We start from the raw sequence: 25,363 nt of genomic DNA on the forward strand, positions 1-25,363 counted from the left end.
ATTGTTTCGGGGAACTTTTCACAACAAATTACATAGTTCTGAGTCAACCAATTTCATTTTACGTTATCTATAATTAGTTAGAAGACAGTTTGTGTTAATTTTGAACTGGGAATTCTTGTTTTAACTTCAATAGTTGATATAAAAGTTAGGATATATATATATATATATTTCCAATTACTACCTGCAATATCCATTTTCTCGTAATTTCTTTTTGAGAAGCAGGAGGTATTAAAAAAATCCTTTTAATTCGAATACGGTACAATTTCTAGGGTGTCATGTTTTCTAGCTGTAACTCTGAATCATTTTTAATAAGTGTAAAAGCCTTGGATACACAATTCTTCCCATCAAAACCTTGTCTAAGTTTCTGTTTATAAGCTACATGTATGACATGAACAATACTCCTCCAACGCATTACACAATTCGGGGGAACTCCTATTTCAACTATCGAATGGAATTATTGACCCGTAGTTATTTTATTAAGCACTAACAAAGTTTATACCTTTAACATGCACGCTTTTATCAACACAGGGTTTGGATGCAACAAAAATATTACGATTATTTCAATTATTTGATTAGTAATTTCTACATCGTCTGGATTAATACAACTGAAATAAACTTTCAACATTCCTTTAAAAAACGGCGATATGCTCTTCCACGTGTAAACTTGTTTTGGATGTACATTAAAATTAAAAAAACTAGGTAACCGGGTTCAATGAACTTATCAAAGATATTCTTCCACACATTTCTAGTTGTGTTATTAATATCTATTCACTTCAACTTTTGAGGTGCAAAAATTGTTTTAAGGTCGACCATCTTGAAACCCCTTTCTTCTAAATCCACTATGATAGTGTTTGTTTATCATAACTTTACCTCCACTCCATAGAAAGTCGAATATGATCATGCTTTACATTGAATGACCTATTCTGAGACATCTAAAGCTGAAGCTAAATATATGAACTTTGCTATTAAAGGCAAAAGTTTTTATAAAAAGTATTTTTAACTGAAAGTGTTAAATTTTTGCATTTCCACATATTCAAAATCGTCTTTTATATTTGTCTGATTCTGTTTTTTAAGTTTAATTTTCAGCTTAATCTTTATTATAAGGAAAACAGTCTAATAATGCATTCACTGCAGGGGCAGCCGAGTGACTACGAAAGTGGGGGGAGGCACCAAGAAAAAAAGGGAACCTACAAAGGGAAATCTCAGAGCGAAAATATACAATTTTTTAGACATTGGTATATACCCCTACACTGTGATTACAATTATCAGGGATGATTTCAATATTTGTTTCACTTTAAACACCATAAAAGATATTGCTTAAGCATCATGCTTTGCAGTTGGGTTTGATTGTCCACAACATTGTTTGCTAGCGAGCGAGGAAAAAAATTTAAGATGTCTGAGGTCGCAGTACGAAAAATTACATCTTATAAAGAGGGAAAAACCCAATCTTAATGGGATTATGTGCACATTCTCATAACGGAGGACTGAAAAGACCTTTGATAAGTAACATAAGTATATCATCTATAGATGCGTGCGAGCGTAGCGAGCTTCGAGGAAAATTGCTCTTAGTCGCGCTTGAAATTAGCTAGGGCGCGTTTAATGATGAGAGGAAAAGGGGACACTTATCAGGAAAGAAAAGGAGCATGTGCCAAAGTACAAAGAGTAATTATCAGAGGTGAAAATAGGGCACTTCTTACACCCTCAAAAAGAGGCACTAACCAGGGATGAAAAAAGTCAGTCATGAGAAAAGGAAATGGGCATTTTTCGACGAAAGAGGTGGCCCATCAGATGTTGGTAGGGGCATTTATAAGACATTATAATATATTGTTAAAAGGGAAATTATCAGAGGTGAAAAGATGCACTCATCGCATCTGAAAAGAGGCAATGAATAGATATGAAAAGGGGCACTTATTTTTTCTAACGGCATTTAAACATTCACCAATTGAAAGATTGTTTTTACACTTTACAATAGGGCCTCCACGGAAAACGGTATTTAACTACTGATGGAGCCACCCTACTTAAAAAAAGACTAATAAATAAAATAAATAAATAAAACAATGTCGGCTTCTCCTAGACAGTGGATAAATGTACTATATAATATACATGTAGAATCATGATGAGTATTCTTATCAATTCTTGACCTGTACACATTTTTTAAAATATGCAATCTGGATTAGTTCTGGATTAACAAGCTCAGTGCAATCATCTGTTATCAACTTTTTACACTGCTCCTTCCGCGAGTTTCGCTTTTCAAGGCATTAAGGCAAAAAATACTTGTACTCTTTTCACCCTTTTCGGCCAATCTAATTCCTGAACGTACAATTATATCAATCCATCTAATTTTTCCATATTTTTCTTCTAGGGCATTTCTTACAACATGAATCTCATTAAGTGTAGCGTCTGGCGGATCCTAAGCAAGGTTTTTCTTTAATTTATCTAATAAACTAGTTAACTCAGATACTCTATCTCGTCATAGTTAATTTCCTTGCTTGGTACTTTATCCATTCCCATTTAACTTTAAAAAAAGTGGATGGAAGTGGGATGGCCCTTATGAAGAACCCTGTGCTAACCCTGCCCACGAACATCACATGAACATTGCTTCCTACATCTTGCCTCTCTGTTTAAGTCATTTATGAAATGTTTAATTTAAGAAAACAAATCTTTTCTTTTTCTGGTCTGTTTTACACATTAATTACCTTTTATTATTTCAAAATGTATCATCTTTTGTTATTCTCTTTTCCTCAAGCGAGGTTTTCATTTCTTTAATTTCAATACATGTTTACATTAATTACTATATAATTGAATTGGAAAAAACATTGGCTAAAAATTAAAGTATGTTCAACAATTGTTACAGCTTAGTATAATTTTCTTTGCCAACACATTCATAAAAACACAATTTTAGTATGTGGGTAAATAACAGAACTATTCACAATCTTTTTAACGTAACATTTATAAATTGCATATTGCGCACAATTTAAAATGATATTCAGGATAGTATATTTCTTGTTTTTATATTTCCTTACCTACAACTAATATCTGTTGGCTGACTTGAAGTTCTACTTTGAATAAGTAGAATGTCAAATGATAAGTTATTTTCCAACACATAATCACATCTTTGCAATCCAACAAAAGTTAAACCTTGAATCAACTTTTTCACAAGTGCATACATTATCATTCACCATTTGCGATTTAAACAATTCTTTTGAGGCAATAATCTTGTGAATCATCTTGAAGTTAAATTGTTTAACTTTATTATTACGAATTTGCTTTCATTTAAATGAAAATGCATCTTTTCAAACGAAGTCTTTATCTAAATCTAGAAATGTATCATGTATATGTATATATCGAAACGGGCATGAAGGAAAGCGGCAATGAAATCAAATCAGGCCCATGATGGCCATTTCACTATGATTGAAACAGAAACATTAAAATACTTACCATTTTACAGATCAATCTTCAAGGGCCTCCAAAAATGATCAAACAGCACGATGATAACCTGACCTCTTTCTCGGATAAAAGGAACCAATTTGGCAACGAAGAAAACAGTTACTTGAATACAGAAACGCGGGAAATATTAACCGTTAGATTCAAACTGTAGGCTAAAGCTACCGATCAACGGAGATCAATTGAAATCGCAGGAGACATATGACTTGATACCTTCCGTCGACCAATTGTAAATGGTAAATGATACGTTTGTCCTTCTCTGCAGGCGGTGAGCTGATACGAGAACGGAATTGATATGAACAGATAGATTAAAAAGGAAATACCGTCAATTGGTCGATCAAAATTATGATGATGATTGGTGGATTGATATCAATGGGATAGATGATGAGATACCTCTGCAAGGGATGGAGCTAATATGATGATTGTTTGGTTTTAGTTTTTGTTTCTAAAGTCATCCATTACTTAAGGTTTTTAATTATATATATATATATTACCCTTGCTTCAGAGGATCAATTTGGAATAATTATTCAGTACATGCAAATTTTTTTCTTCAGTTTATACCCATACGTTGACTTTTTTTATAATTATATTATATATTTTTATATTTGGATGTATAGTTTACTTGATTGATCATTGCAGTTTTTTCACTTCTTCACTTTCTTTCTTTTTCCCTCTCTTGCTCCCTGTTCTTGTCTATTCAAGTTTATGTTGTTTCCCCCTTTTTCTTGTAATGATTTATTTGTAATATGATATACCTGAATGATTTGTAATGTTTTTTGTATTAATGATCTTCATGTATTTCTATTCATAATTTATCAATTTCATTGTACTGAATTTAATAATGTTCATAATTATGTTGAAAATGTATGTATTATTATCAATCCAACCCTTGGTTGCTATGAATGAATAAAATAAATAAAGTTGTGTTGTGAACAGAATCTATGGGATAGCTTTTAACGCCGATGATTGTTCTTTTTTTGTTTTTTTAGCTTTTGCTTTTATTTGAGAAAACGCTAGATATCTCAGAAACATTATACCTTTGGATCGAAATAGTGGATAGCTCCTTGAGATAGCTTTTAGCCCCGGTAATATTTGTTTGTCTATTTGTTTTACCTTTTGTTTAAGAAAACGCACGTTTTTATCTTAAAAACATCAACATTTTGGATCGAATTTAGGGGATAGCTCTATTAGATAGGTATTAGCGCCGATAAACTTGTTCTGAGGGTTGGGATGTAAATAATTTCGCTGGTTGAAATACATGTTACGCTTATAACTTGCTAAAAGTGAATAGAAATTTATGAGTCAGCGTCATGGAAAACCTTTCAGCGCCAATGATTTTTAGAGGGGTGGAGTTGTATTTTTTGTTTGGGGGAAAACACATGTTACCTTAGAAACATGTTGAGTGGATCGAAGCTATGGGATAGTATTAAGGGATAGCATCGACCATGTTTGTTGTCTAAGTTACCTTAGAAACAAGCTCGTTAAATTGTAAAATTTAATTGTTGAAATGCACGTTACGATAGAAAGAAGCTAATTAAATTGATAGGTTTGATACAAGAAAAAAAACCGACCGTTATGAACATTCAGTCGATTGGATATCGAGCCTCATCATAATCAATAACGCAGCAATGTCACACTTTAATGCTTTGACCTTGGTAGAATAATGGATGAAATCGTGTTTATCCCGAATGTTAGTACTTTCAAAGGATCGTTTATTCGAATGTTTAGAATAAAATAGGGTTCATTACTCTGGACAAGGTTTGCAATTGTGAAAAAGAACTCTATATCATCTCCCGACTTATCATTATAAACCTTTGAAATGACGAGCATCCGGAGAAACGAACCTCGGAGTTATGAACTGTCGGAATAAAGAATCTTTCTGATTATTAAACCTTCGGAATTATGCATCTTTAAGACAATGAATTTTCGGAATTATAAACCTTCAACAAAAAACTAAATAAACTCGGTTTAGTAGGTTAATTAATACCGAGAAGGTTACATTCAGGCTAACCAAGTTAATGAGTTATTTTAAACATCATTTTGGTCATCATATTATCCCGACTAAAACTTTCTTCAAAAGAAACAAACAAATAATTATCTTGCTTACAAAGAGAGAAATGCAAATGATATTTCTAATTTTACACCTGAATGTTGAAGTTTGAGACATTTAGGAATTATCAAAATGTTGAATACCTATCGGCACAATGGTTTTTAGAGAAGTGGGGTTGTATTTTTTTCTTGGGGGGGGGGGGGGCACACGTTACCTTAGAAATATGTTGAGTGGAGCTAATGTATGGGATAGCATGCCAGGATGTATATTTATAGCATCAACCATTTATGTTGTTGAGATCGATAGAAACAAGCTGATTAAATTGATAGGCATGATACAAGAAAAAAAAGGACCCCAACCGTTATGCACAATCAGACAATTTGATATCGAGCCTCATCACATTACCTGCCTAACACATACTAATAACGCGTCACACTTTAATGCTCTCGCTTTGGTGGAATAATGGATGGCACAGTTTCCTCCCGAAGGTTGATACTTTCAAAGGTTCGTTTATTCGAACTATGAGAATGAAATAGGGTTCACTACTCTAAACCAGGTTTTGCAATTGTGAACATGAAAATTCTCTCTTCGTTTCAGGAGTAAAAACCCTATTACACCTTTTGACTTATCATTATAAGCCTTTGAAATGACGAGCGTTAGGATAAACAAACATCAGAATTATGAACTGTTGGAACAAAGAATCTTTCTGATTAATAACCTTTGGAATTATGAACCTTCGGAATTATGTTCTTCGAGATAATGAACTTTTGGAATTATAAACCTTCGACAAAAAAAGAAAGAAATAAACTCGGTGTAGAAGATTAATTGTCCAACAAGGTTACATTCAGCTTAACCAAATTGATGAGTAATTTTAAACATCATGTTGGTCATCATATTGTCCCGACCGAAATTTTTCTTCAAAATAAACAAACAAATAATCATCATGCTTACAAGAAGACTAATGGAAATGAAATTTCTCATTCTACACCCAAATGTTGAATTTTGAGACATTTAGAAATTATGAGATTTGGAATACTTATCGGCCCCAATGGTTTTTGGAGAGATGGGGTTGTATTTTGTTTGTTTGGGGGGGAAACACATGTTACCTTAAAAACATGTTTAGTGAATCTAAATTATGGGATATCAGTATTGGAAAGATACTGATAGCATCGACCATTTTGTTATGTTGTTGAAATGCACGTTGCGATAGAAACGAGCTAGTATTAAGAGGCATGATTTATATATATTAAACAAACCGTTATGCACTGTCAGATAATTTAATATCAAACTTCATCACATTGGCTTCATGTATATTTCCGGCATGAAAAAGTTTGAATAATGCATGGATACATGTATAATTGAATTGTAATAATGCGTCAAGCTTAGATGTTCTTGCTTTGGTAGGATCATGGATGGCATCGTCTCTCTCTCTCTCTCTCTCTCTCACACACACACACACGCACACACACACACACACGCACACACACACACGCACGCACTCAAAATACACTTGCACAACACACTCACCAACTCATACACAAAGATCGTTTAAACACTTTTTCATTTTAAGGTTTACCTTAAGATTTTTTTGCTTTTGTTTTTTTGAGGCCGCCATCCTTGTCAAGCTTTGCTTATGATTGCGGTCTCTTGCACTTTTCCAACAGAATAGTTCGGATAATACTTTAAATTTATGATTATATCTTATGGAAATATTAAGTTTCGTTATTATGTAAAAAAAAAAACATTTTGACAAGAAGAAAATATTGTTTGTTTATGTTGTATTATACCTTACATTTATATGTTCTTTGTTATTCAGTTATATTTTATATGGGGAAAAATGCAGAAATAAAATCAAATAAAATTAAATAACTTCACACAAGCGCCCCCCCCCCCCCCGAGAACGGTGGTCCGGTACTTTACCAGTAGTACTTGCAAAAATATCTCGAGTGTATAAACTGTGTTGTTATCAGTGGCGTCGATCGCTCGACGTTTCATTAAATTATTAGAGAAAGAAGACGATTCGTTGTACTGTTTTCGACTCTTAATCCTTGTCTGAATACAGTTTCCCCCCTCCCGCGTGAAACGCGGAAGCTTTGGCGTTTCATTTGATTAATACCCTTAACCCTTGTCTGAGTTTATTTTTCGCCGATCCCGTGCAAAGCGCGGAAGCTTTCACGTTTCATTGAATTACTAGAGAAAGAAGACGATTTGTTGTATCGTGTCCTTGTCTGAATTCAGTTTCCAGCAATCTGGTTTCCATTGTCAACACAAACTTACAATCATCACTGTACACATACTACACATAGATTGGCATATTGCAAGCTTTACATGGCACGCACACACATAAACTGACTAGCCATCCGGGTAAGTGCAAAGTCCCACCAGACCCATGTACTATCAGCTGGTTACCACGCATCGCTCCGGTATCGAGTGTCGCGACTATTATTGGGTCGCGTGCCAGCTAGGAATACATGCCTTACAGGGCCCTGCAAATATGCGCAGCCTATCCCCCAAAATGCGCCAAGGTGCGAGGAGAGGGGACACGAATAATTACGTCACGAAGAAATATGAAGAAGTTTTCAAATGAAAAGTTGATGTGATTTTCGTTTAAAAAAATATAAAAATGAAATTAATGATTGTTCTCGTACAAGTCAATAGGCTAACACAATATGCTGCGGGACTTCGCCAACATGAGGCGCTGTCCAGTGAGTCTAATCGTACGTATATGCTTCTTTCCTTTGTTCTTTTGAATCATAGTACACAATACTAATCACCCTTTCCTGATGCTGGGTTGTATACAACGTGATACAAGAAGTTCTCTAATTTCAATTTTATATCCTCACATTCTCTCAGTCTATATGTTCATCACGTCTATTCAAATTCTCTCAATCATTTATACCGCTTATTATCATTTTTAAAATACATCATTTAAAAAGTCTCTCCCTTTATCATTTACGTACAATCTGCTTACAATCTTTATTTCTTCCATTCAAATCCATTTACCTTTTTAAATTTATGTGTCTTAAAAACCTCTTACTTTATTATTTTTTCACATTCTCTCACTCTTTTGTTTTCCTCTCTTTTAAATCATCTCACTCCCTTTCATCCACAAATTCTCTCCCTTCATCACCTTCTTATATTCTTGCAATCTTTATCTGAGTCTTCCTTTCAAATTAAATCACTCTATCATACATCTCTTTCATGACAAATTTCTTTCATTTTAAATCAATATCTTCTCACATTCTCTCACTCTTTATCTCTTCCTTTCGAGTTCTCTCACTAAATTATACATCTCTTTCATTACAACTTCTCTCAATTTCTCCTCTCCACTCTTTCTCATGTGCTGTGTATCTCTCTTCTTCTTACTCAAACAAGAACAATTGACAAGATAGTAATTGAAACTAATTATTGCACGTCAAACGAACATTTAATCACTAATGCTACTATTTCAATGACTATAGAAAATGAATCATCCTGTAAAAGTGGAAACTTTCATCGTTTCAAGTTTGCCTATTTACATCAGCTTTACTTACAATAAATATTATTATTAGTTTGGAAATAATAGTTATGGTCATGGTAAGTAGTCATGATAATAATAATTATAATAATAATGGTTACATTAATGGTTATATTATTATCAATATGTAAAGCGCCCATCAATTTGATTCTTGTTTTCTAACTTACTCTTTAAAAAAAAGTTCAGGCAGTTCTGAAAATGCAAAAGCACTGTTCATTGCAATTGCAGACCCATTCACTAACTAAAGTTTGCCCGTTTACCCTTACCATTAACAATATTTCAACAATGCATTAGTTTATGATAAAGATGGTATTTATCTTGCCTTCATTGTTAAAAGCTCGTTGAAATGATCTTCTCGTGCGCTTTTAAAATGTGTGTTTCTTTCAGGTCATGATCGGTCATGTTCGCGTTTGATATTTAGATACTAACACAAATCTGGCACAAGGGGATGTTAACATGGCATTTCAAAAATAATGTTGCTCAGTGAAGCGTGTATAAATTAATGCAGTCAACGTACCATAGGAAAGCATATTACTTCTACTCTATGAAAGCAAGAAATCTTATCATACACCTCATAGATATTCACAAGATCTATTTGTTTTCGAGATTTATATTTTCTGGGACACAGTGTAACGTTAATGTTTTATAAACCGAGCACCTTACTTTAAATTATCTCATATTTCACACTAAAACCATATTTGTTTTACCTTAAGTTTGGGAAATAAAATATTGACCTTTGTCTTTCTTTATTCTTTTGCCTTGTCTTGAATTATTTATATGACATGATGTCATGTATTGTTTGAAGTTTTCAATGAAGAAATGCATTTATTCATTGTATTCGTTTTTTTTAAGGTAATGATTGCGAAATATAAATATAATGTCATAAATTGCCGTGTATTTTGACACATTGACGTAAAATTATTTGTTTTCGTTATTCACTAGTTCTATTCGTATCTGAAGTATAAGCTCGTTACTCGAGACCACATACACATATGTATATTCCTATGTATATGTATTATGTACATGTGTATGTGTATTTGTATTTACATGTACATTTACATGTGTGTGTGTATTTACATGTACATCTATATTTAAGCATAAGTATACAGGTTTGTATATTTCTATCATAGACCCTAAAAATACTCTACTACACAAACTGCACTTTTATGTCTTAATCAAATATCTTTGACTTTTCATATGATTATACAATGAAGTTTGAACAAAGTTTCTTGGCAATAAAAATAAGATTCCATAAAACACAAAAAGAACAAACCGCCAATACTTCTAATCATCAATATAATTATTTCTAAACTTATTGAAGTAAAGGTGTAATGTGCTCCGTCTTTTAAACATCATGAATCAACACCTTTAACAATGGTTTCAGTGCTCTTCGTGTGAAAATTAGTGCATGGAACGACAAAAACCACAAACTCGAACATTCCTATAAAGCTCCGATAGACTTATGCAAACAATAACAAAAGAACGAAAATCCGATTTGTTTTCTTCTTCCTGGTGGGGGTGGGGAGGGGGGGGGGGGGTATTCCCTTGCCCCCAACCAATCTCCATTTAGGTTTTCAGATGCAATCAGTGGTGCAACCAGGTGGTATAAAAAATTGGAATAAACAAATCCAATTTTTATATCCCCACTTCTTTCTCGCATATGAATCTTAATTGTGTGGAGCAATCATGATCATGCCACCAACTATATTGACCCTGACAATGAATAAGAAAACAGTTTACATTATCATTGAACGATATACTGTTAAAATTGCTATATGTAAGACTTGATCCGTCTAGCCACCTTGCCTCACTGGGACTTAAGCCGGTCAGCCCGAACCAGTAATCAGTCTTCGAGGTATACCGGTAGTACTCAACATGCCGCGCGATGAAGTCCTCCTCCTCTTGCGACTCGATGAAGACCAGATGGGATCCGTATTGGAAACAAGCTGAAACCGCGGAAGCATGATCCATCTCCGAAGTGCTGAAATTGTAGAACGACCCGCCGAATTCACAATCCACCGGAGGGGATGAGCATGCTGAAAAGATGAAAAATACAATATGTAAATTACTCAATTTTAAGAAAGTAGACAAAGTGGTTATTTGGGTAGAAACTGAAATATTTAAAGAAAAATAGATAATGATGATGATGATGACGAAAATAATAATAATAATAAAAGTCGATGCAAAGACATGAACAAAATTACAGCTATAAAAATCAATACCTACAGGAACTTTGCTCACCATCGCAGATAGCAATGGTATTTCATACAGTTATTTTTGCTTTTATGAATGAAATATAGGGGAGGAGGAGGGAAGGGAGAGAGCGAGAGCGAGAGAAAGAGAGAGTGAGAGAGACAGACAGACAGACAGAGAGATAGAGAGAGGGGAAAGTCGTAGTGGCAAGACCCATTATAATGATGATCAAATGCATGACGTCAGTGTATTGTTTCTATTACTCAGACTCGGATAAAGACTGAAAGAATGACAATATTAATAGGCATTTATATAGCATCTATCTAGACAACTATATTCCGAGGCGCACTAATAATTAACCCGGCTTTAGCCTTGCTGCCATTACGGCGCTCCTGTATTTCAAGGAATTAATTCCTACCAGGTACCCATTTACCTCACCTAGGTCGAGTGCGGCAAAGGAAGATTAGTTGCCATTAGGCATTACGCCGCTCTATTATTTCAAGGAATTAATTCTTACTAGGTTCCCATTTATCACATCTGGGTCGGGTGTGGCAAAGGGAGATTGATGCCTTGCCAAAGGACATTAATGTCGTGTCGGGGATTGAACCACGACCTTTGAATTTCAAGTCAAATGCTTAAACCACTCGACTGACACACAAAGATGAAGAGAGAGCGAAAGAGGGATGGAGGGGGTGGTCGGTGAATAGGGAGGGGAGAAAGAGGGAGAGGGGGAGATAGAGAAAGAGAGGGAAGGTGTAGTTGATTGACACATTATAATAATGATCGAAAGCATGACATCATTTCATTGTTTCTCTTACTTACTGGAGGCGGTGGTTTCTTGCGATGCCGTTGTGGCTGACACCGTGATCATAGGCCCCGTAGCCGTCTTGGTCGCCACGTCCGTAGTCGATAATTCTGCTGACTCTGAAACGTTTGAAGGTTGTTGCAAATGAAACCACACTTACAAAGCAATATGATTAGGAATGACAACCTGAACATGATTACAGAAGGCCAAAACGAAGACAATTGTGCTCCCTGACAACATATAAATTGTATTAGTTTATTTATTTAATAAGGTATTATTTGTGTTTGTAGATTTAGTGGTGTGTTCCTATGGCGTGTTTGTTGTCATTAAACACGTGGGCAAACGAACGAGACGGGTATCTCTTCCTTTTAGCGACGCCCGTGACAGAAAAAAGGATAAAGGCTGAGGGGAGGGAGAAAGAGATGGGAAAGCATTTTCTTAGTCAGGGTACGGGGATAGGATCAAGAGGGGGAGGGGGGATAGAAATCAGAAATGCTTTTCCTGTGGGAATCCCAATTCTATTAAAAAATTTGAAAAGAGGACCGCGAGGTATTTTCTTTTTAATCGTTATCATCATCATCATCATCATCATCATCACAAACACTTATTATATTAAGTGCATCACTGTTATTTTTTATCTGTTTTAATTATTATATGTATTGTAAATAAAGTTTTACTTTCAAAAGTCTTCTTCTTCTTTTTCTTCTTCTTCTTCTTCTTCAGTTGCAGTACCGGCCACCGTCTTGTATTGTCGTACTGGTAAAATTACCGGCACAATTTGTATAATCACGTACTTAGTCAAAAATGATTCTTTCACATGATTGGTAATAAGAGCTTCCATTACATTTTTGTTTAGAGGGGGCGTTTCCAAAACTGGTTATAGCTTACATTGCAAATTTTAGGAAATTCACAATGTTATTTGTTATATATTTTTTTGTTCGTTTATGAATGAAAGAGGTGAGGAGAGGAGGGGTGGGATGGGGAGGAGAGGAGGGAGGGAGGGAGGGAGGGAGATAGAGAGAGAGAGAAAGATAAAGAGAGAGAGAGAGGGGGGGAGGGAGATAGAGAGAGAGACAGACAGAGAGAGAGAGAGAGTGGAGAGTAGTAGTTGCTAGACCTACCACTGAATTTATTGCATTGTTTCTCTTACTCGGAGTCAGATAAAGACTAAAAGAGAGATGAAGAGAGAGAAAAGGGGAGGGGTGGAGGTTAGGTGGCCAGTAGAAGGAGACGGGTGGTGAAGGGGACGGGATAGAGAGAGGAAGAGAGAGAGAGAGAGAGAAGGAGAGAGAAAAGAGAGAGAAGGGGGTAGTGGCTAGACAAATTATATTAAAGATCAAAAGCATACTTACTGGATGTGATGGTGTCTTGCGATGTTGTTGTGTCTGATATCGTGGTCGTAGGGCTCGTCATGGGCTTGCCCGTCGCGTCCGTAGTCGATAATTCTGCTGACTCTGAAACGTTTGAAGGTTGTAACAAATGAAACCAAAAATACAAAGCACTGAGATTATGAATGACAACCTATACATGATTGTAGAGGACCAAAACGAAGAAAACTCTGCTCCCTGACAAAAAATAAATTGTGTTTCTAGATTAAGTGGTGCTTTGTCAAAGCCCAAGTAAATTTTTACCGAATAATTTAGAGAGAAAGAGAGGGAGAGAGAGAGAGAGAGAGAGAGAGAGGGGGGGGGGAGGGGTGGAGTAAGAGAGAGAGAGAGAGAGGGGAAAGTTGTTTCTCTTACTGGAGTTAGTGGTTACTTGGGATGTCGTTGCCTCTGATCGTTCCGGCATCGTGATCGTAGGGCTCGGCTCGGACTTGGTTTTGGCTTCCGTTTTCACCGAATCTGAACGGAATAAAAAACAAAGAAAAAATTGTTCAATGAGTGGGGGGAGCCGGAGTCAGGGAATGATTTGGATATAGACAGACAGAGACAAAGAACGCGCGAAGAGGAGAGAAGAAGATAAAGACTGAAGAGAGAGAAGAAGAAAGAGAGAAAGGGGGAGGGGTGAAGGGAGTGGTCGATGAAGGGTGAGGGTGGTGAAGGGGGAGTGGAAAGAGAGAAAGGAGAGAGAGAGAGAGAGAGAGAGAGAGAGAGAGAGAAGTGGAGTGGAAGAGAGAGAGAGAGAGGGGGGGGGGGTTGTTTCTCTTACTGGAGTTAGTGGTTACTTGGGATGTCGTTGCCTCTGATCGTTCCGGCATCGTGATCGTAGGGCTCGGCTCGGACTTGGTTTTGGCTTCCGTTTTCACTGAATCTGAACGGAATGAAAAACAAAGACAAAATTGTTCAATGAGTGGGGGGAGCCGGAGTCAGGGAATGATTTGGATATAGACAGACAGAGACAAAGAACGCGCGAAGAGGAGAGAAGAAGATAAAGACTGAAAGAGAGAAAGGGGGAGGGGTGAAGGGAGTGGTCGATGAAGGGTGAGGGTGGTGAAGGGGGAGTGGAAAGAGAGAAAGGAGAGAGAGAGAGAGAGAGAGAGAGAGAGAGAGAGAGAGAAAGAGAGGGAAGGGGTAGTGGCTTGACATATTATAATAATGATCAAAAGCATAACATCATTTCATTGTTTCTCTTACTTACTGGAGGCGGTGGTTTCTGGCGATGTCGTTGTGTCTGACACCGTGGTCATAGGCCTCGTAGATGTCTTGGTCGCCACGTCCGTAGTCGATCATTCCACTGACTCTGAAAAGTTTATAAAAAATGAAGCCACACGTTTAAAGTAATAACATTAGGAATGACACCTCAACATTTCATTGTTTCTCTTACTTACTGGAGGCGGTGGTTTCTGGCGATGTGACTTTTAAAAAGTCAGATAAAGACTGAGATATACAGATATAAAGAGAGAGAGAGAGAGACAGACAGAGACAGAGACAGAGAGAAAGGAGAGAGAGAGACTATAGTGGCTAAACCTAGAGGCCCGAATTCACAAAGGAGGTTTGTCGACAAACCTCCTTGAATTCGGGCCATATTGATATTAATCACATGACGTCATTTTAATGTTTCTCTTACTGGAAGTTGTGGTGTCTTGCGATGACGTTGCGTCTGATCGTTCCGGCATTGTGACCGTTGGGCTCGTCGCGGACATGGTTTTTGCTTCCCATTGTGAACGAAATGGACATTTTTTTGTATTAAATTGAGTGGGGAAAAGGGAGCCGGAGTCAGGAAATGATAACAAAAACAGACAAATAGAGACAAAGAATGTGCGAAGAGGGAAGAAGAACAATAACAGCATCAGGAACGTTGTCGTTAAACTTATAGGCAAAATATATATTTAAATAATTAACGTACACTGTCCCCTTCTAAGGTGTTTTAGCGACGCTCCTGAAAGAAGGACAAATAAAAATAAGACTATAAAAATAAGAATTAGACGGTCACTCCCCCCCCCCCCCCCTCCTTAAAGAAAATGTTTTAGTGACGCCCCGAAAGGACCGAAAAATAGTATAGAGATATCGACTGCTTCAAGAGGCCTTGCTGTTTAATAGGCTCAAGATGTGCAAGCTCTCGAGAGCCTATACATCAGCCAGACCTCGAATATTAAAGCATTCGATATGTCTTCAATATGCTGAATTGAAACAAAAATCTACCAAGAATTCTCACCTTATTCTTTTATTGAGTAAAGATCGTTTTAAACATCACGGAAAATCTGAGAAACTGTCTGTTTATCTTTGTTTAGCGGTGTCCGCGTCCCACAAAGGAAATTGTAACACTTAAACCACAGTGGGTATCGCAGCAAAATTTTACTATTTTCATGGTAACCGAAATTTTGAGGGATCTCACTCTTGGACTATTAATCGATATTGGCATTTTTTTGTTTCTTTACGGGAATGGCTAAATCACGACTCTAATTTCGACCAATCAGATGGCTGGATTCCTTAAGTAAGGTATATAAAATCAGATAAAGACCGAGAGAGAGGGAGAGAGAAAAAAGGGGATATAGTGGCTAGACCCATTATGATAATAATCAAATGCATGACGTCATTTCCATGAAGCTATTGCCTAGACATACCAGAGGTAGTGGTGCTTTGAGATGTCGTTGTGTCTGAGCGTTCCGTCATCGTAGTCGAAGGGCTCGTCGTAGGCTTGTTCGTCGCTTCCTCCGTTGACTCTGTGAAGAAGAAAAAAACATGGGGTAGATGACAAGGCATTATATTTCCTCTGAAATTATCTTACCGCCGGCTGTCTCCAGGCGCTCTTGGTCAGGGAGAGGGGATAGGATCAAAGCGGGGGGGGGGGGGGGGGGGGGGGTGGGGGAACAAATAGAAATCGGAAAACTTTTTTTCTGTGGGAATCCCAATTCTATCAACAAATTCCGAAAGAGGACCGCGAGCTTTTTTTTCTTCTTAAACTTCATATTTTACTTCTTCTTCTTCTTCTTCTTCTTCAGTTGTAACTACTGAATTTTCGTTTACCCCCTGTAGAAAGTCTCTTCATGCTCTTTGTTCATTAATTAGCCCCCCCCCCCCCCCCCCCGATACGCCTACGTTGATATTACACCTACGTTCATCGCAGTGTCTCCCTTGAAACCCACTTGAGCAGGTACAGTTGTAGCCTACCATAGTCTCCTCACGCCAGCCGTTTTTACAGAGATTTTTGCCACAATCTGCGAAACAAGTAATAAACGGGATAAAACTCAATATTGATTAACAAATTATTATTACACTTTGTTCTGTTTGGTGTGAAAAGATATATTTTCGGAATTTTCACGAATTAACATAAAAAAGATAAGCAAGACTAATGATAATGCATTTTTACCAGGGCTTAAACATAGCAAACGCCACGGAGACCATACTCCATAGCCATCGGATACCCATTTCATTGGTGTCAGTGCCCATTCTCTAAATACACTGTTTTGCCTGGTGTAATTCACAGCCCTTCCCGACTATAAATCCCCCGTTAATTGTTCCTGGCTTTATTTTGTCAAAGGTTTATGATTAGGGTAAGAGTTGCAATTGGCTTTAAGGTTTGGATTAGAGTAAGGGTCAGGTATAGTGTTTGTTACAGTTACAGGAAAACCCAATCATAATAGACAACTACTCTAAAAGAAAGCAGAAATATCAGAGAAGCAGACTGATGAAAGTTCAAATGGAATCGGATAAAAAATAAGAAAATTTGTTTCAACACACAAAATGACTTAAATGTCAATTTTTCCAAATGTTTGAATCTGGAGGGCCTTTCCATTTGAGAGAACCGATAATAATGTGCTATCCGAAATATATTTTGCCTACTGCCCCAAGGGAGAAGGCACTTCTAACCATTTTTATCGACGACGAAAGGGAAAGTTGTCCATGACTATGTCACAATCAATTGGAGATTGGCATATATTTAGTGATCTCATATTTCAATCATTCATAACTCCCTTGAATTTAATTCATTTATTTTGCCAATCTTTTTCTCTTACTTTTCTACTTTCATACAAATGAATATTTAAAAAGATTTGGATTCCCCTTTAAGAAATTAACGTGGAGCAATTTTCGTCAGAAACAAGTGTCATACAACCTTGCCCTTTTTAGATCTTCTTACGTACCTGTACTGTAATAAAAGAAATCGTGATATAGAAAAAGCGGCCTAAAAATAAAGAAATTGTTTAGAACCGAGACCGCGAAGTTTGTCACTGGTTTTTCTAACACTTAACAATTACTTAAGCCCATCCATTTAGGCCTTAATTCAAGTGAGAAAACGATAATTATTTCACACTGTTTTCAAATTCTGGTACTTGATAGCGAAGGGAAAAACGAGAATATTATTTGGTGAATACGAATTCACAAATATTGTTGCTCGTCTCGCATCAGAATATTGTTTTGCTAGATAATTTGATGTTCCTTTCATTATTTTCGATAGATTTTACTAAACATCTTGAGAGGAATTTCAAATAGTAGTAGTAGTAGAAGTCGTAGAAGTCGAAGGAGTAGTAGTAGTTGTTGTAGTAGTAGTAATAGTAGTAGTGGTAGTTATAGTAGTAGTAGTAGTAGTAGTAGTAGTAGTAGTAGTAGTAGTAGTAGTAGTAATAGTAGTAGTTGTAGTAGTTGCAGTGGTAGTAGTAATTGTAGTGGTAGTAGTAGTAGTAAACAATTAGTAGTAGTAGTAGTCGTAGTTATAGTAGTAGTAGTAGTTATAGTAGTAGTAGTAGTAGTAGTAGTAGTAGTAGTAGTAATAGTAGTAGTAGTAGTAGTTGCAGTGGTAGTAGTAATTGTAGTGGTAGTAGTAGTAGTAGTAAACAATTAGTAGTAGTAGTAGTAGTAGCAGTAGTAGTAGTAGTAGTAGTAGTAGTAGAGGTAGTAGTAGTAGTAGTAGTAGTAGTAGTAGTAGTAGTAGTAGTAGTAGTAGTAGTAGTAATAGTAGTGGTAGTAGTAGTAATAAACAATTAGTAGTATTAGTAGTAGTAGTAGTAGTAGTAGTAGTCGTAGATAGTTGTATTTGTAGTAGTTGTAGTAGTGGTGGTAGACCTCCAGTAGTATTTGTATAGTATTGTTAGTAGTTTTAATGATAATGGGATCGGATATTTATAATGTCAATTAAAAATGTATTCAATTCAATTCAATTCTGGTTTTATTGTAAATAAAAACATACTGAATAAAAAGTCCGGAGACTCATACAATTCAGTTTACAAATTATAAATACATAAAAGAATAAAGAAATCAATACTTTTAGCAATCTTTTTTATATTAATTACTGATTCTAATGAACTAAACAACTAATTTCAAACAATCTTGAAATAATACATGTTCTAATTATGCAGTTGTAACGTTTAAATAGTAAAATATGTTGTTACCCTTTTCTAAATTTCATATGCAATTAAGTAATACACTTTCAAATTAATAAGTAGTCTTTTTTAACCTAGTTGACATTTCTTTTAAAAATATATTTTTATATACCGGTAGATGATTTTCCGAAAGATATGATAATACAAAATATACAATTTATGTTTACGTATGATCTGTACTATTACGGATTGATTAGTTTTTTTTAAGGGATTTGATATTTTATAACAAAAATAAACCAAGGGAGCATGAGATTTACCTGGGATTCTGCATATTATGTGTTGGCCAGGAATTTTTCCAGCGAAGACGGCAGGGGTAGAGAAGAGTTTTGGGACGGTCTGCAACATGGTACCATCGGGCAGTCGCACCATCTTACAATTAAATGATGTCGGCAAGGTGCTTTGCCTGCTGAACTCGCCTGGACAAGATGTTTTCGCCAGCTTCGACGAATCCGATAAAGCGGGCAAGGCTGTGTGGAGTTAAAAAAAAAAAAAAAAAAAAAAAAAAAAAAAAATCGCTAGTGAGCTCTTCCTCCTACTGCTCTCCCTCATCCTATTCCCCTCCCCAATCCTTCCTCTTCCTGCCTTGCCTCCCCTCCTCCTCTTCCCGCTGTCCCTCCTCTTCTATCTCCCCCTTTCTCAGCCCTCCCTCCTCCTCACCGCATCCCCTCCTCTTCACCGCCTTCCCTCCTCCTCACCGCCTCCCTTCCCTCTCACCGCCTCCCCTCCTCCTCACCGCATCCCCTCCCCCTCACCGCCTCCCCTACTCCTCACCGCCTTCCCTCCTCCTCACCGCCTCCCCTCCCCCTCACCGCCTCCCCTCCTCCTCACCGCCTTCCCTCCCCCTCACCGCCTCCCCTCCTACTCACCGCATCCCCTCCTCCTCACCGCCTCCCCTCCCCCTCACCGCTCCCCTCCCCCTCACCGCATCCCCTCCCCCTCACCGCCTCCCCTCCCCCTCACCGCCTCCCCTCCTCCTCACCGCCTCCCTCCTCCTCACCACCTCCTCTCCCCCTCACCGCCTCCCCTCCTCCTCACCGCCTCCCCTCCTCCTCACCGCCTCCCCTCCTCCTCACCGCCTCCCCTCCTCACCGCCTCCCTCCTCCTCACCGCATCCCCTCCTCCTCACCGCCTCCCCTCCTCCTCACCGCCTCCCCTCCTCCTCACCGCCTCCCCTCCTCCTCACCGCCTCCCCTCCTCCTCACCGCATCCCCTCCTCCTCACCGCCTCCCCTCCCCCTCACCGCCTCCCCTCCCCCTCACCGCATCCCCTCCCCCTCACCGCCTCCCCTCCCCCTCACCGCCTCCCCTCCTCCTCACCGCCTCCCTCCTCCTCACCGCCTCCTCTCCCCCTCACCGCCTCCCCTCCCCCTCACCGCCTCCCCTCCTCCTCACCGCCTCCCCTCCTCCTCACCGCCTCCCCTCCTCCTCACCGCCTCCCCTCCTCCTCACCGCCTCCCCTCCTCCTCACCGCCTCCCCTCCTCCTCACCGCCTCCCCTCCTCCTCACCGCCTCCCCTCCTCCTCACCGCCTCCCCTCCTCCTCACCGCCTCCCCTCCCCCTCACCGCCTCCCCTCCTACTCACCGCATCCCTCCTCCTCACCGCCTCCCCTCCCCCTCACCGCCTCCCCTCCCCCTCACCGCATCCCCTCCCCCTCACCGCCTTCCCTCCCCCTCACCGCCTCCCCTCCTCCTCACCGCCTTCCCTCCTCCTCCTCACCGCCTCCCCTCCCCCTCACCGCCTCCCCTCCCCCTCACCGCCTTCCCTCCTCCTCACCGCCTCCCCTCCCCCTCACCGCCTCCCCTCCTCCTCACCGCCTCCCCTCCTCCTCACCGCCTCCCCTCCTCCTCACCGCCTCCCCTCCTCCTCACCGCCTCCCCTCCTCCTCACCGCCCTCCCTCCTCCTCACCGCCTTCCCTCCCCTCACCGCATCCCCTCCTCCTCCCGCATTTTCTTCCTCTTCTACCTCATCCGTTTCTACCTCCCCCACCCCCCCCCCCGTTAGTATCATTCCCTTTCTCCCCTATTTCTCCTCATCCTCCTCCTCAATATCCCCCTCTTCCTCCTCATCCTCCTCCTCAATCTCCTCCTCTTCCTCCTCATCCTCCTCCTTACTACCCCCCTCTTCCTCCTCATCCTCCTCCTAAATATCCTCCTCTTCCTCCTCATCCTCCTCCTTAATATCCCCCTCTTCCTCCTCATCCTCCTCCTAAATATCCTCCTCTTCCTCCTCATCCTCCTCCTTACTATCCCCCTCTTCCTCCTCATCCTCCTCCTAAATATCCTCCTCTTCCTCCTCATCCTCCTCCTTACTATCCCCCTCTTCCTCCTCCTTACTATCCCCTCTTCCTCCTCATCCTCCTCCTTAATATCCCCCTATTCCTCCTCATCCTCCTCCTCAATATCCCCCTCTTCCTCCTCATCCTCCTCCTTAATATCCCCCTCTTCCTCCTCATCCTCCTCCTTAATATCCCCCTATTCCTCCTCATCCTCCTCCTAAATATCCTCCTCTTCCTCCTCATCCTCCTCCTAAATATCCCCCTCTTCCTCCTCATCCTCCTCCTAAATATCCCCCTCTTCCTCCTCATCCTCCTCCTAAATATCCTCCTCTTCCTCCTCATCCTCCTCCTAAATATCCTCCTCTTCCTCCTCATCCTCCTCCTAAATATCCTCCTCTTCCTCCTCATCCTCCTCCTAAATATCCTCCTCTTCCTCCTCATCCTCCTCCTAAATATCCCCCTCTTCCTCCTCCTCCTCCTCCTCCTAAATATCCCCCTCTTCCTCCTCATCCTCCTCCTAAATATCCCCCTCTTCCTCCTCATCCTCCTCCTAAATATCCTCCTCTTCCTCCTCATCCTCCTCCTTAATATCCCCCTCTTCCTCCTCATCCTCCTCCTAAATATCCTCCTCTTCCTCCTCATCCTCCTCCTTAATATCCCCCTCTTCCTCCTCATCCTCCTCCTAAATATCCTCCTCTTCCTCCTCATCCTCCTCCTTACTATCCCCCTCTTCCTCCTCATCCTCCTCCTTACTATTCCCCTCTTCCTCCTCATCCTCCTCCTTAATATCCCCCTATTCCTCCTCATCCTCCTCCTCAATATCCCCCTCTTCCTCCTCATCCTCCTCCTTAATATCCCCCTCTTCCTCCTCATCCTCCTCCTTAATATCCCCCTATTCCTCCTCATCCTCCTCCTCAATATCCCCCTCTTCCTCCTCATCCTCCTCCTAAATATCCTCCTCTTCCTCCTCATCCTCCTCCTTAATATCCCCCTCTTCCTCCTCATCCTCCTCCTAAATATCCTCCTCTTCCTCCTCATCCTCCTCCTCAATATCCTCCTCTTCCTCCTCATCCTCCTCCTCAATATCCTCCTCTTCCTCCTCATCCTCCTCCTCAATATCCCCCTCTTCCTCCTCATCCTCCTCCTTACTATCCCCCTCTTCCTCCTCATCCTCCTCCTCAATATCCCCCTCTTCCTCCTCATCCTCCTCCTAAATATCCTCCTCTTCCTCCTCATCCTCCTCCTAAATATCCCCCTCTTCCTCCTCATCCTCTTCCTCAATCTCCTTCTCTTCCTCCCCGTCACCTCTTAACATTTCTCCTTTCCTCCCCTCCCCCATCTCATATTAATCATATCCCTCCCCTACCCCTTATGATTGAAATTTCCCTTTAAATAGTTTGAAACATTCATTAGGTGGAATTTTCCAAACGTCCAACTATTTATTTGAGATTCCACGTAGATTTTACACCTCGTTCCTATTTCGTTTTATGGTAATTTTACAAGCCAACTTTTTTCAGTAACATTCGTAAAATCATGAAGATATGACGCATATAATTATAAAATCACAATTATTCTCACCAAAGGACAAACAGATTACGGTACCAAACAGCAACTTCCACATTACACCGATCTTTTGGTCTTTAGGCTGTATTTAGAAAAAAATGTTAACATGGCATAAACAAATGAGAACAAGAACAAAAATAACAACAACAGAAAGGTTAATGATGCTAATGGAATTATTGAAGATAGTAATAATGACAATTGCGATTATGATTATGGTGATGATAATGATTATATTTTTATAAATTTTTTGATAAGAGCAATTACGGTTACGTGTAGCACATGTCACTAACGTGACATAAACTGGATCGTTTTTAATATATAAATTGAATCGCATCATTCCAACAGACCATAAACAAATAATACTAGATAATGTAATATCTAAAATTGTGCATGTGTCACATGGATTTCGTCAATGGTCACGTCTCGGCCCCCTCCTTTTTACACTCTTTACAATTAATCTGATCAACATCATTCAAAGGCGTTTCCCAAATGTTTCTTCTCATTTTTTTTTATACCGATTACACAAAATTATAAATTTCTTTCAGTTCTGATGATGGAGTTTCTCATTAGTGAAAAATCCATACAAGTTACAAACTAGGTAATTACACAATTATATTAACAGTTAGAGAATCAGAAGTAAAACCGTCAAGCTCTGTGAGAAATCTTGGTGTATGGCTTGATTCTCGCTTACATTATAGCACACATCTTACACATGCAAATCTGCCTTTTATACAATCTCCATCACATTCGTATAGAAACTTTTTGCCATATTCACGAATAATCAAGGTGCAGCGTGTTCAGAATGCATGTGCAAGACTTGTGACTAATTTCTCAAAAATTTTGTTTCGGAAGCAGAATAAGATTCCATAGCGTGTAAATATATCAAAATATCAATAAATGTCAACAAAGGTTAAACTGATGATAATTTCTCATTGCGGATATAGTATCGAAAATAATAATATCGTTAGTGACATTCGTTTGTCTCGCAATGACAACTGACAACTCAGTCGTAGCCGAACATGCTTGGGATAACCAGCGTCAGCCAGACTGGGACGAGGTTCAATGCCTTTCCCAAGAACGACATCGGTACCCACGGAGGGTTATAGAAGCTATCAATTTCGGTCTCAATCCCATTATTAGGGACGTTTAGATTTACACGACGGCAGTGCCTTATTAAGGACGTCGCATTAACGGGATACCACACGTAGAGGTCCACGTTCTCGTCGTGTAAATCTATAAGTCCCTAATTTCAAAGACAACGGGATCGATATCCGCGAATTTTGGATGCGTACGATACGCCGCCATGACATTCCCGAGCCAGTGGCCCGTTGATTGGTTGAGCACGCTATTGTTCTCGCCCGGCAGAAAAAAAGATTATATAGAATTGGGTGTTAAATTCAGTGGCGGGTCCACGGGGTGGGGGCACTGGGAGCACGTGCCCCACGACCAAAAAAAATATGTAGAAATCAGCCCCAAATTCGCCAAAAATTTACTGGCAAACAGGGACGTGCCCCCCCCCCCGGCCATTTTTTTTTTTAAATGTGCTTACCCACCCCCCCCCCCCCCCCACCATCCCCGCTTATTCTGCGGCTGGCTGAGTCGTTGCGATTTTGGGGCGACCAAACAAATATATATATGTCCTCTTACCCCCCGTGTGCCCCCCCCCCTCCCACGGAAGTAATTCCTGGATCCGCCCCTGAAATTGTATGAAGGTGTCTCTATCAAGTAGTATTTTTTCAGATAATACAGAGAAGTTCTAAAAATATTAGGCCTATTTGTTCTACTTAGACGTCATTTGACACATATTTACGAGACACACTTTAAACAAGAATAACACATGTAATACGAGATGATTATTACGAAAGATGAGAACAGTTAAAGAAATTGAAGTAATTTCAATGAACTAAATGCTAAATTAGACGCTCAAAATTAGTTTGAATGTAAAAAGGGCAGGATTACGTGATCATGTCATTCTAAATTGTATGCAAGCTTGACGAAAAGCGTACATAAACCATGAATTTGAATGAGAAACATGTTAATTTGATTGAATCAAACGCGAATCTAAATGCACAGATAATGATTTTGTACTTTCGAATAGCAAGACTGGTACACAGTAAAAACGCTGTTTAAAAAAGTGATGTTCACTTACAGTTGTACACTATCTTAAACAACAGTTGAACAAATTTTAAACAACGTTGCTCGAAACGAAAGTAGTTTTGTTAAACATTCGCTGTTTAAAATTTAATGACTGCTATATTTACTATACGAGAACTTTTAGACAGTGTTGTTTACATATGACGTCATGTGTCTCGTGCCAGTAAAGTGCCCGTTGGCTAAAAGCTTTATTTCACATTGTTATATTTAGAAACAGGTTCCTTGAAACTAACATGCAATTGAAATTAACATGCCACTTAGAATTGCAGTGCAGCTGTTTAGGCACAGCTCATTGTTATTCATATTAGATGCATACACACATCGCAAGTGTATGCAAGGGTCTTCTGTTGACTACACATATTGATACATTATGCAAAAGCACATGGATATTGAGTCTGGATTAAACTACCAAAGCAACCACACCTGTTTCTGCAGGCTCCATTTTGTTTGTCTCTATACTTACATTTATTTAGCTAAATAGTTATTACTTTCCAACCCACAACACAACACACATCACGGCCGACCAAGCTACCGACGCGCTTCTAAGTGACTGGGGATTCAATGGCTTAATTGAAATCACTTTTCTATTAACCAATTTGAA

Source organism: Strongylocentrotus purpuratus, unplaced genomic scaffold (genome assembly GCF_000002235.5).
Source record: "Strongylocentrotus purpuratus isolate Spur 01 unplaced genomic scaffold, Spur_5.0 spur5_scaffold_13, whole genome shotgun sequence".
Taxonomy (NCBI): domain Eukaryota; kingdom Metazoa; phylum Echinodermata; class Echinoidea; order Camarodonta; family Strongylocentrotidae; genus Strongylocentrotus; species Strongylocentrotus purpuratus.